Below are 16,139 nucleotides of genomic sequence, written 5' to 3' on the forward strand. Positions count from 1 at the left end.
GCCAAAGCTTCTGGTGTCTGGAGTGGGGGGGCCTGGCCGGGACCTGCACTCACCCCCACTGCTGTTGTCCCCATGGGCTCCTTCTCCCTGGGATCTGTGCACACTTACTGATGGTCTCTTGGCAGCCCTCTGGCTCTGGTGCCAGTATTAACTTAAGCCATTCCATTTTATTTCAATATCTGAGTAGTAGAAATAGAAAACTTTCAGCTGTTTTTTATTGCTTAAGAGGAAAACACTAACAACCTAAATGTTTTATATTTACAAAGGGATTCATACTAAATGCTTGTCAGGTTTGATGATAAGTACCATAGCAAAGGCAGAATTTTATAATCAAACATCCCTCAAACATCCCTGGGAACAAGGTTTCCTGTAAAGCCAGACATGATACTGCTCCCAAACAGTCTACTCAGTGTAAGAAATATCTTAATGCTTTATCATTCGACATTGAAACCAAGGGAAAAGCCCCAGGTTTTAAGGTTTAACTTACTGTGACATTTTCTTCTATTTTTCTCTTCCTTCAGGAACCTCCAGGGCAGCTTACTAGGAGGTACAGCTCCTGCTCAATGATATTTCTAGATGACAGCACGCTCAGCCAGCCTAGTCGTGGAGTAACAGTAGAATGGTGAGTACAGGAGGGAAGAGGCCTGAGTGCCAGACTCCTACTGCTAACCCATTCCAGCCACACCTGCTGATTTCAGCCATATGATTATCCTCCTCTTTGCTCAGCTTAAGACATTGGTGCCAACCATATATACGCTGATCAAGGGCCTCTAAATGTTTCTCTGACATCTTACAACAGCCCCTACAGTTTTCAGGACATAATTTATATTTCTTGAGAATGTTAACCTCTCATCCCTAATTTTCCTATTCAGTCAAAAACGGTAATTAGCATATGAACTTAATTTTTTTCTTCACTGTGCCAGTTTTTATTTTTTAGCTAATAAACAGTAATTCCTACTTCTACTAAAACTGCAAGTTCACACTCGTGGTAAAATAACTTTTCTCTCAAACTTACAAAACTAGTTGAGATCAAATTGTATTTCAACAAAATATGAACAGTTTGTCTTTTGAAATATAGCATCGGTCAAGTAATTACTGGATGTTTGTATTCAGCCAAGACCCTAAATAAATCCAGGAGTAGAAATGTGCTCTACTTTGATTATGGTTTCCACCTTCTTTTGAATTAAAAACATCGTGATGTTTCAACATATAATTCAGTATAGTGTTAAAGAGTAACCTTCCTCAAAGAAGTATGTGTCGCAGCATTGCTTATTTCCCGCTGTCAGGATGAGGAGGTGGAGGTCGGCGCTCGGGTCTGTCTCTGCCCTCTGCCCGCGGCAGTGGCGGGGCCCGCGGCTCCTGCCTTAGCGGTTCCTCCCAGGGCAGAGGCAGCGGCCAGGCCGTGGCTTGGTCGGCAGACGCCTTTTCCGCCAGCTGAGCCCGCGGCAGCCGAACTCCGCTCCCCGTGGCCAGCCTCCCGGCCAAGGCGCAGCTGGGCCCGGCTCCCCAGCCTGACGTTTCTCTTCAGCAACGAGTAGCAGAATTGGAAAAAAATCAATGCAGAATTTTTACGTGCACTGCAGCAGCTTGAGCAAGAATTTAATCAAAAGAGAGCAAAATTTAAGGAGCTATATTTAGCCAAAGAGGAGGATCTGAAGAGGCAAAAATGCAGTGCTACAAGCTGCACAGGATGATTTGGGATGCCTTCGAACACAGCTGTGGGAAGCACAAGCAGAAATGGAAAATATTAAGGCTATTGCCACAGTTTCTGAAAATACCCAACAAGAAGTCATGGATGAAGTGAAAAGGCAGTGGAGGGAAGAAGTTGCTTCACTTCAGGCTGTTAGGAAAGAAACAGTTTGTGACTGTGAGCACCAGTTTCACCTCAGGCTGGAGCAGGAGCAAACACAGTGGGCACAATATCAAGAATCTGCAGACAGAGAAAGAGCTGGTTTCAGGCGAATGCTGTCTGAAGTCCAAGAGGATAAAAATTTAGAAAATGAAATGAAAAAGGCCCAAGAAGATGCTGAAAAACTGGTCTGTTGTGATGCCCATGGAGAAGGAAATTGCAGCTTTGAAAGATAAGCTGACTGAGACTGAAGATGAGATTAAAGAGTTGGAGGCCTCAAAGGTTGAAGAACTGAATCATTCTCTGGAAGCTGAGAAATCTTGTAGGACTGATCTAGACATGTGTGTAGCTGTTTTGAATACTCAGACATCTGTTCTTCAGGAAGATGCTGAAAAACTTCGGAAAGAATTGCCTGAAGTTTGCCATCTCTTGGAGCAAGAGCGACAGCAACACAACCAGTTAAAACATACATGGCAGAAGGCCAGTGACCAGTTTCTGGAATCTCAGCGTTTGCTGATGAGAGACATGCAGTGAATGGAGATTGTGCTAACTTCCGAACAGCTCTGACAAGTTGAAGAACTGAAGAAGAAGAAAGATCAGGAAGACGATGAACAACAGAAACTTAGTAAGAGAAAAGATCATAAAAAAACAGACGTTGAAGAAGAACTCAAAGAACCAGTAGTATGTGCTTTAACTCAAGAAGAATCTTCAGTCCACTTATCAAATGAAGAGGAGCATGTAGACAATACCCATGGTTCAGTCCATTCCTTAGATGCAGATTTATTGTTACCATCTGTAGATCCATTCAGTAAATCGGATAATGACATGTTTAAAGATGGGCTCAGGAGAGCACAGTCTACAGACAGCTTGGGAACCTCAGGCTCTCTGCAGTCCAAAGCTTTAGGCCATAACTTCAAAGCAAAATCTGCTGGAAACCTTGATGAGTCGGATTTTGGACCTCTGGTAGGAGATTCAGTATCTGAGAACTTTGATCCTGCATCACTTGGGTCACTGCAAATGCCAAGCGGGTTTATGTTAACCAGAGATCAAGAAGGAGCAATCAAGGAGATGACACCAGAACAGGAAGAGACAGCATCCCTCCTCTCCAGTGTTACCCAGGGTATGGAGAGTGCTTATGTGTCTCCCAGTGGTTACCACTTACTCAGTGAGACGGAGAGGAATCTCCTGCAGAAAGAGGTTCATAATGCTGGAAATAAACTTGGGAGACGTTGTGATATGTGTTCCAATTATAAAAAACAATTACAAGGAATTCAGATTCAGGAGACTGAAACAAGAGACCAGGTAAAAAAAACTGCAGGTGATGCTAAGGCAAGCTAGTGATCAGCTAGAGAAGACAATGAAAGATAAACAGGAGCTAGAAGACTTCATCAAGAAGAGCGCTGAGGACTCCAGTCATCAGATCTCTGCACGCGTCCTGAGAGCCCAAGCTTCCGAGATCTTACTTGAAGAGTTACAACAGAGTTTTTCCCAAGCAAAGAGGGATGTTCAGGAGCAGATGGTGGTGCTGATGCTGTCACGGGAGCAGGTTTCAGAAGAGCTGGTGCGATTACAGAAAGGCAATGGACAGCCCCCAGGGAAAACATAATTTGCACGTATCATTACAGCAAGCAGAAGACTTCATCCTCCCAGGTACTATAGAGGTGCTCTGGGAGTTGATATTAAAATACCGTGAGAACATCATTCATGTGAGGACAGCAGCAGACCACATGGAAGAGAAGCTAAAGGCTGAAATACTTTTCCTAAAAGAACAGATTCAAGCAGAACAGTGTATAAAGAAAATCTTGAAGAAACTCTGCAGCTAGAAATAGAAAACTGCAAGGAGGAAATAGCTTCCATTTCCAGTTTAAAAGCTGAATTAGAAAGAATAAAAGTAGAAAAAGGACAGTTGGAGTCCACATTATGAGAGAAGTCTCAGCAGCTTGACAGTCTTCAGGAAATAAAGATCAATTTGGAAGAACAGTTAAAGAAAGAGACTGCTGCTAAGGTTGCTGTTGAACAACTGATGTTTGAAGAGAAGAACAAAGCTCAGAGATTACAAACAGAATTAGATGTCAGTGAACAAGTCCAGAGAGATTTTGTAAAGCTTTCTCAGATCCTACAGGTGCAGTTAGAGTGAATTTGGCAGGCAGACTCCTTGGAGAGAATCCGGGCAATTCTGAATGGTACCAAACTTGACAGACATTAACCAGCTACCGGAGACATGACACTCTTAATAGCTGGATTCTAGCCTGCACTTTGGGTTTTTAACTCATCTTTAGGGCAACATTAATTATTATTTAACTCTTAACTGAAGAAGCAGAAGTCACAACAGAAGGAAGACTGGAGAAATATTTATTTCTAGTGGGAGAAGACTGCAGCACAGGAACAGCCAGTAGCCAGAGTGATTTGCAGCCAACATACCTTTGAAACAGGAACACTAATGAGAGTCCAAGACTTAATTACAACAGGTGTGGGATCAGATTTGGTGATGGAAAAAAAGCTCTGTCTCCTTTGCTTGCTTTCTCCAACATAGATTTTTGGAACACATTTCCCTACCGTGAAGCAACTTCCCAATAGTGTTTGGAATTACATTTCCTGTTTATAGATGTTGGGAGAGAGGTGTTTCTGTTGTCTAGAGCTCATCAGTAACAGTGTCCGGCTAGCAGACATGTGTAGTATGCTGTATGACTATTTTATATTAAAATATGAAGTGTGAGAGCAGGCCATTGGCTCAGAATGTATTTCCTTCACTCGGTGCGTTTTCCTTCTTTCCACCATTGAATCTTCAAATACCGGAGGACCTTAAATGCTACTAAAGCTTTGCTGAGAACCATGAGACTGTGGCAATCAAAATCAACTCAAGAACAGAATTAGGACTTGAAAACTTGGCTGAGGCTATGTATTATTGGAAGTGGAATTTAAAGGAAAAGCACAAGAAACTGTTTGGAAGCACTTTTCTTTTGCATACCTGGATGATCTTCATGGGCCCACAGGTACCAGGATAAAGTGGAACTGGCACCGGCACCATCTCTTTTGAGGTCTTTTAATTTAGTTATTGGATCAGTGAAAAAATTAATAAAACAAACTATGTCTGACAACACCTAGTATACACTTAGAAATCTTATTTTCAGTTTGAATGAATCAGTGGGCTTGTGTGCTGTTTGTTTCAAGCATCAGCTACAGAAATAGTGGTAACAGGGTTTGACAGATAGTTTGTTTTTCTTTTACACTTTAGTCCTGGAATGTAAGTAACAATATGTACAACAAAGTTGGGGAAAAGCCATTTATTGTATTGATCAGTTTGGAAATCTGCTTTGTCATTTTCCAAGATGTGAGATTCCTTTTCTGAGTGCAGAAAGCCTCCCTAGAACAGGTCATCTTTGTCATAGCTTTATGAGGTATGATAGGAAGCACAGAGAATGGATTCGTTTTCGTGGTCTGCAGTATTGTCCCAAGAGTAGCCAGGGGAAGGCTATACTGTTGAATCCATTACACAGATGATCCAAAAGCAAAAAATGTTGTTTTCAAGTAATTTTTGTAATTGGTGTTGCATAACAGCAGGGTATCTGAAGGAACCTTATGGGAATTAGTGAACTAAGTAGATTTTTTTTGGTTCACTTGAAGCTACTATTAGTTTAAGTGAACTGTCTTTGTTATAAAGTAAATTAATTATGAAGTTGCCCTAAAAATATTCACTACTTTTTTCCACAGGAGAAATAAAGACTGCATTACCTCATCCCATATTTAAAATCCCTTTGTATAAAGTGCTCCTAGGTTTAAAGGGAACAAATACTCATTGAGTTAGAGGGAAATTTATTAATTAAAAATGTGATTATTCAAATTAAAGAAAGACTAGTCCCCTAAGGTAAGCCCCAAGCTAATTTGTTCCAGATTATTAAAATCAGCACTATAAATCATGAGTAGTTTATAATTTTTCTGTGCTGTAACTCCCAGTGACCTGTTCTGCTAAGACTGAATGCCTTACAGATACTTTTCTCCAGATGGGAACTAGGGCAGTAAATACATCATGATTAGGGAACTGTTTATGGACTGTACTGTGGCAGATGCCAACTGCTAGAATCCAGGCAGTTGAGAAAAGTACCTTAGAAAAACCCAAATTGAGACTCTAGATTTTATTTAACAGTCTCTTTCGGGTATGCAACGACTGTGATACGATCCAGGTAGGGAACAGTTATGTAAACTGGGTTCTTTGCATAAATGGGATCTGATTTAGCAGTGGGATTTATCCCTTCTAGACAAAAGATAGTTGGATTTCACAAATGTCCCTGTGCTTCAGTCTGTATATACTTGTTCTCTTAAATGTCTAATCTGATTTACCTCTTACCTATAATGTACCTTACCTGTGGCTTTTAATTGGCAGTCACTCAGCTGTTTCTAGGCAGCATGGTATTACCTTTCAGAACCTGACGCTGAGGACAAAACCATATACTGCATACCAAGCTGTTTCTTTCTCCCTTTAAGGTGCTAAAACTTGCACCTCATACCCACTCCATAGACAGAGAGCATGGTCACACTCAGCTGTGAAAGGTCATGGTGCCTGTGAGCACGTGAGCCAGCAGTAGCCTTTGTCTTCATTGCTCTTGAGCTCCAATCTGAGCGGATCATAGGTGTAACTATTTGTTAACTATACTGATGGGATATCTTTAAGAAAATGTTCAAATTTAAAAAGCTACTGCTGAGTAAAAACAGAAAAGTATATGTCATGCTTATTTTTCTCCCCATGTGAGTCTAATTTATAAAATTCTGCTTTTCAAAGTACCATAAGTTTTAGAAAGCTTGCATTTCATTTTTAAAATAATCATTTTCTACACTAATTTTGAAATGAAAGTTCATTAAGTAACAGAAAGAGGCTTCTATCAAAATAGTTTAAAATATTTATCATGGGCTAATAGCCCATTGTTCTCAGTAAGAAGGGTAAGCCTTATTAGAATCACTTCTGCAACTTTTTCAAAATGTATCTGCAGGGCTGGAGATTTAGCTCAGTGGTTCTGGCCCCTGCCTCATAAGTGCAAGGTCCTGAGTTCGATCCCCGGTACAAAAAAGAAAAAAAATTGTATCTGCAAGCACATGCGTTTTCACCACCTTCACCTTCCCTCCTATCTATAGGCACTCATGAGCATTTTAAGGAATCAGGAGGGAAGGTGAGGTGTGATGATATAGACAAAAGCATCCCCAGGGATTCTGACCCTGTGAAGTCTTCCCAAACTTTGGTGCACATTGGAAGCACCTGGGGAACTTTTACAACACTCTTTATACCCAAACCATACCCTGTGCCACTTAATCAGACCGCTTTGAGGTAGAATTCAGGATGGTTTTTAAGCTCCTAGGCTGATTCCCCTGTGCAGGAACCTTTGGGAAGCACTGCTTACGAAGAACACAGGAGAAGAACTGCTGCTGACTGTTTGGTGGGACTTTAGGCACGCCGTGGTTCCTTCGTCTGCAACAGTGGGTTTTAGGATAAAATTGTGAGTAAGGTTCAGTGAGCATTTTCAGTGTATGATGTCAGTCAGTGATTAAACTTGATTTGGTAATAAAACTGTTTGAAACAATAATAAAAATGTTAAAACACTGACTAGACTTCTTAGAAAATTCAGATTTGCCTTCCCTCCGTGATGTTAAGCTTCATTTTAGACAGTGAGGTTGAGTAGAAGCATATAATTCACCTAAGAGAACCCATGTGTTCCCTAATATACACCAGCTGTGCATAATTTGCAAATACAGTGATGTATTTATTATCTGAAGAGTTGTCTGCTTATTAGTATTTCAGTTAAACTTATTTGGAAATACTTGCCATGAGTATTATACGATGTAGACTCATGCTGCGTTATTATCACTGATTATTTCAGGAGAGCTATAGAGATCATAAGTTTGGTGGGAACTTGTATTTACTAATAAGTTTTATAGTCTTGGAAATGTGGATTTCTTTTATTTAGTATACGGTACTTTTATTATTTCCTCTTAGAGAAATAATGAAAAATGATGAGCAGGTGAGTAATGTAGTAAATCAGCTAAAATGAATGCATGGCCTTCCCACTTTAAAAAAATGATAGTATCGTTTCCATTTAAGCACGTGGGCAGATATGTAGAACTTTGCTCCTAGGGTGTGAGGGTATATGGGTAGAAACCCAAATGACAGGGAGAGATGTAATAACGTGTAATCAAGACAAAGGTGTTCTATCAGCACATTGCCTAGCACTTGGAGTCTATGTTCGCTAAAAGCTGAAAAATGAAAACAAGGGAAAGTGCACATCTGTAGTGTTCTGAAAGCGGAGGACTTCAAGGCTGTGGGAGGTCCTCCCTTGAAAATTGGTCTTCAGTTTCAACAAATGATAAACTCAGTCATTACAAATTTTTTTTTCCTTCCACAGTGTGAGCATAGCAGTATATAATCTCATAAAGAACAGATGAGCTCTTAAAAACCCGTCTTACTATTCCTGTCAATTTGCATGATACCAAGTAGGTATAGTATTAGGTCATGACCGCAGACATTATAAGTCGAAGTGTGCTTTTAGTGACATATGGAAATAAATCATTTTAGATTTTTTGTTGTTGCAATTCGGATTGTTAAAAAATATTCTCTTAAAATCCCAGAGAATAATTACTTCTATAGATCACTTATATATTTACTGTTTTAGAAATCAAAATTGAAAGTTAAATGTGTATGTCTTTGTGTGTGCACACCTGTATGTGCAAGGGGAGGTATTAACTGAGGGTTTCTCAATACTGGACCTGTTGATATTCTGTGATAGATAATTCTTTCTGGTGGGGGGCCATCCTCTGCAGCACAGGATCCCTGTCCTCTGCCTCATAGATGCCAGGAGATTTCTCCCTGTGTTGTGACAACCAGAAATGTCCACTGTTGGACAAGATCGCTCCTGACTATGGAACACCTTGTTAATATAAATACCAAAAAATAACTATCTTCCATGACATTTTCCAGTTTTGTTCCTTTTTTCATTGGGTGAAAAGTATGTCTCTGTTTACAGGTATGCACATCTCTTTATTTGACTGGATAGAACACAACTAGATTCTCCTGTTTCTTGGTTCGTATTGCTTTTGAGGAAGCAATATGAGGACAGCATAATCTCGTGGAGATATATAGTTGGACATGTGTATCTTTAAAAATCTCCTGTAATTGTGGACGGTGTTTAACATTACATTAAACACCACAATATTAGTGTCTCAAATTGAGTATACTGGGATTTTACATGGCATCTCAGAAACTGACATTAATACTCATTAGTGCATCTTATACAATGGATAGACTTTTTTTTACCAATACAGTATTTATAATATGCGTTTGTCAGCTTGGAAAATACTGGTTGACATTTCTTTATAATATGCAAAACACTTTTGTTAGTATCATCACCAGTCTTAACCAAAAAGTCTTCAAGTACTGAGAAGCTGTCACATGCACAGCAGAAGGTACACTTTTTCCAAATGCTTGACTTTTAGTTTCATGGCTTAAAATTTGTCATTGGCAACAAACACTTGTCTATTGTCGCTCTAAGAAAAGGCCCACTTTGTTCATTGTTGATATTTCTAGTTTCATATAACAATGTTGTTCTATGATAAGCAGCCTGTTTATCTCACAATTAAATCACAAGTGCTTTTTCCGAACACAGCCCATGCTCACAATGCAGAAATGTTTTATGTAGACTTCTCACTTATTCAGAATATTAAAAAGAAGGGCAAGATTTAACATTAGTGTGCACTGCTTCATCAAGGACAACAATAAGAGAAAGAGGCTTTTTAAAACAACCGCAAGTGGCAGTGAAAAATAGAGAGTGCTGGTATAATTTTGTACTACAGGCTTGATGCATGCTGAGAAATCAGCAGTTTTACTTATATACAAGCATTACAAGTGTCCAGCAGTGAGAACACAAGTAATGTCCTCATGTTTTTGTAAGAACTGTTTGATATCTGAGCCTCCTGAAAAAGAGCCTGGGGAATCTCCAGAGACCACAGAGAACCACTGCATTAAGGAAGCAGAATTTGTTAGTTTAATGAAAAGACTGTTATTATATAGAAAGGGAGCTATGATTTAAACTCAACAGGAACAAGAAATATGTGATGAAAATATAGAGCACTGAAGAGAGGAAAAAACTGAGAAATCTGAATCTCACTCACATCTGTTAGATTTATAGACTTAATTCCCCACCACTGTTGGTTTACTAGCATTGCTTGTTGGGAAGTCATTACTAACAGGCACCTTTAGCTGGTCCTCATAGAAAAGGCTTCACAGAACTTCATGAACTGCATAAAAAGAAGTCTTCAGGCCAAAATCCAGGAGAAGAATTTGTCAAACTGCTTGGTGTGTTGTAGGCTAGGCCTCTCCCTCCATCCTCCTCTGTGCCTAGCAGATGTTTTGCTAAGATATACATGACTGCACTTAGAAGCACTTTCTTCTTTTATAAAGATGGAAACAGATGCCTGGATATTTTTGATGAGCGATTGCATCCACTCATAGTAAGTATCATGTTTTTTTGAGTTTATAATTTTTTCTCTCACAGAGTTTTGTTTCTTTCCTCCTATTTTCCTTAGACATTCATGCCCAGAATTATATCGCTCCCTCCTATTTCAATTTAAATCATGTCCTTTCCCATGTCACAATATGCAGAATCTTCTTAGAAAAAGAGGGGCTTTCAAGGCTCTGAAAAAATGAATTTGAGAATTCTGTAGAGGTAAAGTAGAAAGCAATTTGGATTTTCTGAGCTTGTGTACTCCTGTGTTGCTTACCCTGGAGTTCTGAGAGATGCATTGATAGTGATCCCACCTTTGTGCAAACCTCAGAGAGTGCACTTACATAAGGAAGATGGCTGTGGTGCACTAGGTGGTAGCCGATGGGGCCGCTGTTTTGTTGTCCATGTAATCATCACTGACCGAAGTGCCAGTGTGCTCAGTAAAAAATCCCAGTGTTTCTTGTTGAAGACTAAAAGACATGCAATCCAATTGAGATTATTTTAAGGAACACGTGAGCACAAGGTGAAGACTGCTGTCTTAAGAGTACTTAAAAGCTTTCTTCAGTGAATACTTATATCACATCATTTCTCTTTTCAGAGAGAGAAACTTGCAGAGGACTGCTTCAAGCAAGATTATGAACACATATATATTTACAGATTTTTTGCTATTATTTTTAATGCCGCACGGTTACCAACTGAATGTGCAATAACAGCTTTGGTAAGATGTTTCTTATTTATCTTGCATGCTTAGAAATTGGACTTGTACACAGAGCAAAGTCTTTTTTCAAAGGAAAGTAGATTCCTGAAATTATCATGAGAACTTCATGAAGAGAAGCCTATCGGAGGAAAGTAAAAAACATTTGGGTCAGATAATCTTTAAAAATTTGCCTTTCCTTTTCTCATCACAAGACAACTGCTATTGATGGTCACGGTAAACAGAGAGTTTTCCCCCCACACATCCACTTAACACCATGAACCCTTACACAGGCTGCGGGGTGGAAAGGAGAAAATAACAAGGCCATGTGAGCCACGGAGACTGATTCTGTGCAGATCAAGCCAGGTCCCAGGCTGTGTTTCCTGGACAGTTCACTGCCTTCTGTTCTCTGTCCCTTGGCTTATTGGGTGTCAGTCCATCCCTGCTGACCACTGGTATCCGCTCGTGACGCTGCCCAGGATGACAGTAGCAGCAGTTCTTAGAAAAGCTTTGTTAGCCTGCTAAACTGTAGCTGTAATTTTACCAGGCCTGTGTCTGTGCCCTTCATGAGTGTGAAGGTGATAACAGTGCCACTCTGCTGGATGAGCTTGGCTGAGATGTGCAGTCATTCCAGTCACCAGAATTGGACAGGAAATGTACATGGCCAGCAGAGGTGTCTCATTTCCAACTGGGACCTCACCTCTTGTTCAGCTGAGCAAAATCTCTGTAGCACTCAAAAGTAAGAGGCACTTTCTATCTGTTCAGGCACAGAAGAAACCCGTCACTCCTGACAGTTCTTAGCACAGCACTTACGCAGGACTGAAATCACAGAACAGTGCTCTCCTCTTTGCAAGTCTTCTTAGAAAGGCTTTTATCGTATGCTGAGATTGACATCTGTCCCACTCACTGGAGGAGGATCGTCCTGGGGGCCATTCTTCTTGCCTGCAAGTACTGGGATAATGCGATTCTCTGGAACGTGGAGTTCTGCCGGATCTTCAAGGATGTTACACTTAAGGACATGTGGGTTTGAAAGGGTTTGGTGAATTTTCTAAGCATGTTCTAGTTCATTTGCTCCCATACAGTATGCAATTTAAGAAATATTTTAAAATATTACATTATACAGAAAATGGAAATAGGAACAAAATTATTACTTTCTGCTCATGTATAGTATAAGTATTCATATTTTCCATCATTAGTTGTTGGTTTTATTGGAATATTATTTTATTGATATGCTTGGTAAGGTGAAATGTTTTCTCATGGTTTTTGCCAAATATCTTACAAGCACCAGAACAACATAGTACAGTACATGTCTTTATGGCTTTTTAAAAGCTATGAGGTCCAATCCCTTTTCAGGGCTGTTGTGTCTGGCTTTTGAAAGAAATGTTTGGCCAGTGTTAAGGTCTTAGGGCCAGTGGACTATGCAGAATAGCTTCAGCCTGAGACACACATTGTCAGAGTTTCATCTGAACGGGTGTTCGTAGCATAACCAGGACATACAACAGGAAAGGTTCCAGATCCCCGGGCCTGCCTTTTTCTGACTAGGAGTGCTGCATGTGTGTAGAAATTGGTATGATGGGCTCTCGTACTCTGTGTATTGAATGCACACAGGCTGCTGCATAGTCACACAGGAGAGGACTGCTCCCAGTCATTTCTTTTTCCACTGTACAGGACTCTGTGTGTGTGTGTGTGTGTGTGTGTGTGTGTGTGCGCGTGCGCGCACATGCATGTACACTTTATTCTGGGGAGGGGTAGCAGATGCTGATCATCTTGGGGTTTCCCAACACAGAAACAAGAGTGTGAGTCCTGTGCTCTGCCAGAAATCATGTGCTAAAGTGGATTTAGTCTAGCCGAGACTGCTGTCTTTGATCTTTCTACCTTCTGAAGTTTAAAATGAGTATCTTGATTGTCAGGGTCACAGTTTGTCACCCTAGTAATAAATGAGTTGCCCTTTCACATAGCCTTATATTTTGGGGTGGGGGAAGTGATTTCCTTTCCCATATAGCACAGATTGTTTTTTTCTTCATTTATGGTGATTGCTTTTTGCCTGAAGAGGTTTTCCCCTCAGAGAGGAGTAAGTGGTTCCTTGGTTGGTGCCTCTCTATTTCTCTAAGCCCTTCCTCTTATGAGCCCATTGAAAATGTCATCACTTCTTTGGTGTGCTCACTGTAGTGTGGCCTTGTGAGTGTGTGGAGTGTGAGTCACACAGACGCATTGATGGACTCTGAAGAATGGGCTGGAGCCAGCAACAGGCGGGAGTGAACAGGCCATAAATTTGGCCTTCACCCTAACACAAAAGTGCTGGGATAAAGAAAGGACCGAAAATAGCTGTGGCTTGTTGGAACATGAGTATTTTCTTCCAGTTGGGTAGCTTGCTGAGGTCTCAAAATAGAATTTACAGCCATCTTAGAAGCTCAAAATCACATTTTTGAAGATGGCCCATTTGACTAAAATTGTCCTGTATTTGTTTTGTTGTGTTCTTCCTCCCCAGAAATGAGTTGGAAAGGCATTACTTGGACCTGCTTAAGTTTAATGTTAAAGTGCCTGTCAGTGTTTATGCCAAATACTACTTTGACCTTCGCACTTTAGTGTTTGACAGCAGCCTGTGCTGCATGCGTGTGCCTCTTACCAAAGAAAGAGCACAAGACCTAGAGGTAAGACTGGGCTTTCGCTAAGTGAGGTTTTCTGTGAACCACCAAAGCCAGCATCTTGACTATAGTGACTGATGCGAGAGGCCTACACTTAGCACGTATGATGTGTGATGTATGCCTTTCAAATTCTGGAGGTTGGAAGAATGTAGCTTTTCAATGGATGTGGTAGCTGACATGGGGAAATATAACATACATGGCTTTTTTTTTTTGCTGAGTATATGCTAAAATAATTTACACCAGAAATGGACCTGTACATGCAAATGTCACTTTCTGTGGTGCCTTGGTTGACATTTTACAATATTGTGTTTTTCTCCCTAACCCATATGCATTTGACAGAGAGCCTTTTAATGCTTCAATCGTAGAACTGTCCTGCCCTATCGTAGGGCAGTACACACCTCCCTCCGCAGAAGTAGCTTAGAGTTTGTAATAGCTATTGAAGAGTGGGTAGAGCTGAAAGAGTGAGCCAGTGTTTTGCACATGTTTAATTTATCATTCTTAATGAACAGTTGCAAAGGTAACATATGTTGCTGTTATGAGCCTGTATCACAAAGCCTTTGACATCTTTACAGACTTAGTTTTTTTAAAGACTGTAACTTAACAAAGTTCCCCTGTTTTGGTAATCTGATCTTCCTCCTTTAAGGATGGTAGTGAATTGGTAGAAAGTAGCACTTGCCAACGTGGCACTGCAAGTCTCAGACAGCCCAAGCAGCACTGACCACGAAGTATTTAAATTAATCTGCAGCATGACTGAATATCAGACCTGAGACATTTTTCTCTTTAGGGCCGCAATCTTTGAAACAATTCTACCTGTAATTGGTTTAATTGACTTTCCTAGGTCAAGTCACAATTTTGTGAAGAGAATGACTTGTGCAGAGCAGCTGTGAGAAGATCATCCAGTGATGGCAATTGTGTTGGTTTTTGTGTCTAATATCATCCTCTCTTAAAAGGGAGAAATGGGACCTGAGACATCACGAACCCCTCATTTTCAAAAGTTGGAGAAAACCACCTCTCTTGCAAAACAAACAAAAAACCCCAGCCAAGTTAATATTTTCACCAAAAACACCTTGAATTCAAGCAACTCTTAGACAGTGACATTTGCACTGGATGGGAAAGAAAGAGGCCTTGTCAAAGCAGCAACACACTTCCTGTCCTCATTGACGTGAGCAGAGTTGCAAGGACTGCAAAGCAGAAGCTCCGAGCTGACACAGAGGCATTTGCTTACTTCGCAGGCCAATGCCTGTGAGCTCTGTGAGGCTTTTGAAATAATTTAAATTAAAATTAATTTAAAGTTTTAAAGTTAGATTTTAACAATAGTACCCATATAATTGTTTTGCCCGCAATATGGCTACGTGTGCCTATAGGATTGTGCAGTATTGCCATTAAAATATGGGGTTCTAGGGCCAGGGATTTAGCTCAGTCGTTCCTGCGCCTGAGTCCAGTCTCCGGTCCAAAAAAAAAAAAAAAAAAAAAACCACCACCAACAAAAATATGGGGATCTTTTATATTCCTGGGAAAAAAATCGAGGGTCTCTACCACTGAGACACCCACCAAGCCCCACACATGGGCATGTTCATACTCACAAAGCCCCTGAGGAGTAGACTGTTGCGCTGTCAGGTATTGAAGGTTCTTCCTTCCTGTGGTGTCATTGGGTTGCTAGTTATTATTGTCAACCAGTTTACACAGAAAAGCTGCTGCAGAACACTTGCCACTCATGTCCTTTGCAAGCACTACTTAATACCATTGGGGCATGTTGGTGGTCACAAAGAGAAAGGCTCAGTTATGGACTGTCTACCTCTATCGGGTCCATGCTGCATCTTGTGAACTCTTAATGGTCCTTCGTGTTTTCTAGTCATTTTCCCCTTGCTAAATAAACATAATAGAAGATGTTTTCATAACGCAAACCAGCATGGTGGTCTAGTGATAACCAGAAGATAATAACTTACAAGGTGTCCCAAAACTTTCAGTGTAGTTTTAAGCCTTACATTACTGTGCTACTGCCTCCCAGGGCATTGCAGCCAAAGCTGCAAACTTTTACAAAACATCATTTGAGAATTTCAGTTTTGCAAATTTGGAATATTAAGGTTTTATTTTTACTTTTTTCTTAGTGTCTCTTAAAGGGAATAGAAGAAAGAGGAACTGGAACAAAAATTGCAATTAAAAGCTTACTATTCCACATTGTAAAAATTAAAACTTTCAGATGCTCTAACATTGCAGCTCCTGTACTTCTCTTGGTATCAAAGCTTAAAATTACACTAAGACTTTTGGGATGCTTTGTATTGCCACAGAATTTCCCTCCTGTTTTTAAATAGTTCTTTGAGAGCTATGTACTATCTACTTCGATCACCTAAATTTCTTTTCTCTAGATTTGGTAAAGGAAGATTATTAAGAGCAGTGTTAAGTCACGTGTTATAAAAAGGAATTGGACCCCAATAGCAGCAAGTGATAGGAAAGCTTCTTTTGAAGTC

The 16,139-nt window shown here is 40.3% G+C and overlaps 1 pseudogene across 1 annotated transcript; it reads left to right on the forward strand.

Moving 5' to 3' along the window:
- The first annotated feature begins 1,343 nt into the window (after positions 1-1,343).
- On the forward strand, positions 1,344-15,161 carry LOC147824910 (rab GTPase-binding effector protein 1 pseudogene; annotated as a pseudogene). Its single transcript, XR_015441787.1, has 3 exons — positions 1,344-10,339; positions 10,931-11,050; positions 11,792-15,161. The product of XR_015441787.1 is annotated as a rab GTPase-binding effector protein 1 pseudogene (transcript).
- The last annotated feature ends 978 nt before the right edge of the window (positions 15,162-16,139 follow it).

Source organism: Heterocephalus glaber, unplaced genomic scaffold (genome assembly GCF_053883595.1).
Source record: "Heterocephalus glaber isolate CG9 unplaced genomic scaffold, H.glaber_assembly_v1.0 deba00001531, whole genome shotgun sequence".
NCBI lineage: Eukaryota > Metazoa > Chordata > Mammalia > Rodentia > Bathyergidae > Heterocephalus > Heterocephalus glaber.